At 71.1% G+C, this 1,448-nt stretch overlaps 1 protein-coding gene across 1 annotated transcript in view; it reads left to right on the top strand.

The window, feature by feature from the left end:
- The window catches only part of PDE4A (phosphodiesterase 4A), a 64,974-nt gene that overhangs the window by 26,428 nt on the left and 37,098 nt on the right, over positions 1–1,448 (top strand). The window contains exons 2-3 of the mRNA XM_075061266.1: positions 432–630; positions 1,179–1,252. The gene's annotated coding sequence lies outside the window, so the exon portion shown is untranslated. The remainder of the gene's footprint in view (positions 1–431; positions 631–1,178; positions 1,253–1,448) is intronic.

Raw genomic sequence — 1,448 nt, 5'->3', positions numbered from 1 at the left:
CCCCTCTGCCCCCCCCAGGAGCCCTGCCCCCAGGAACCGCCCCCAGAGCCCTGCCCCATTTCCCCCTGCTGCCCCCCAAGCACACCCCCAGGGCCTTATGCCCAGACTCTGCCTCTCCCCCTCCCCGGCAGCTCTGCCCCCTCTCAGTCTGTGAATGAGGCAACAGCCCTTGTGCAACCCCCCAGCGCAGCCACACGGTGCCCAGCACAGCACTGAGCCCCCCCCCGGCACCGACCTCCCTGGCGTAGCCCCCCCAGCACGGATGCCCCCCGGCACAGAGTCCCTCCGGCACAGGGCTGCCTGGTGCAGCCCCCCTGGCACGGAGCCCCCTCGGTACAGAGCTCCCTGGCACAGCCCCCCTGGCACCGACCTCCCTGGCATGGCCCCCCCAGCACGGATGCCCCCCGGCACAGAGTCCCTCCGGCACAGAGCTCCCTGGCGCAGCGCCCCCGGCACAGAGCCCCCCCGACGCTGAGCTCCCTGGCGCAGACCTGGCTCAGCGCCTTCCCCCCAGCACAGCGCCCCCCCCGAGCTAGCCCCAGGACATGAGGGGGGGCCCGTCGCTCACCCTGTCTGGTTTCTCTGCCCTGCAGACACACGGAGGACCTGATCGTGACGCCCTTCGCCCAGGTGGGTGCCAGCCCCTGCATGAGGGGGGGCTGTTAGTCGTGGGCTGCCCAGTCCTGTGTCATCTTCCCCCCTCGCCCCCACCCCACAGCCTGTTCCTGGCTCCAGCCCCCGCCCCTGCGACCTTCACCAAGGGGTCACCGGTCCAGGGGTGATCAGACTGACCGGCCCCCACCTCCGGAGCCCGGGGGGTCACAGGGGCAGCCCTCTGGAGCTGAGCCCACTCGGAGACGCGCCGCGACCCTCCAGCTGCCCTGGGGAAGGCCAGCCCAGGGGTGGTCACTCCTCACTGCCCCTGATTGGGGGGCACGTGGCCCCCCAACGGCACTGCCGGCCCTGGGGGAGCGGCTGAGCTGGGTCCCAGCTGGAGGGAAGCTGGGCCAGCCCCATAGCCTGGGCTGGGCGGGCGGGAACGGCCCAAGTTCTGGTGCAAGCTCCAGCCCAGAAAGGCCCCAGGGTTGCGGGCCCCACAGATGCTTGTGGGCCCCTGGCAGGGAGGGGTCATCCCCCCCAGCCTCCTAGCTCCGGCCCTGACCCTCATCTCCCTGCAGGTGCTGGCCAGTCTGCGCAGCGTGAGGAACAACTTCTCCATCCTGGCCAATGTCCCAACCCCAACATCCAACAAGTGAGTGACCCCTGGGGCGCCAGCCCCTCTTCTCTGCCCCCTGGGGGTGCCAGCCCCTCTTCTCTGCCTCCTGGGACCCCAACCCCTTTCTCTGCCCCCTGGGATCCCGCCCCTCTTCTCTGCCCCCAGGGGTGCCAGCCCCTCTTCTCTGCCTCCTGGGACCCCAACCCCTTTCTCTGCCCCCTGGGGGTGCCAG

This window comes from Chelonoidis abingdonii, chromosome 26 (genome assembly GCF_003597395.2).
Source record: "Chelonoidis abingdonii isolate Lonesome George chromosome 26, CheloAbing_2.0, whole genome shotgun sequence".
NCBI lineage: Eukaryota > Metazoa > Chordata > Testudines > Testudinidae > Chelonoidis > Chelonoidis abingdonii.
The sequence above is the reverse complement of the archived record's forward strand: the minus strand, read 5'-3'. Positions and strand labels throughout refer to the sequence as shown.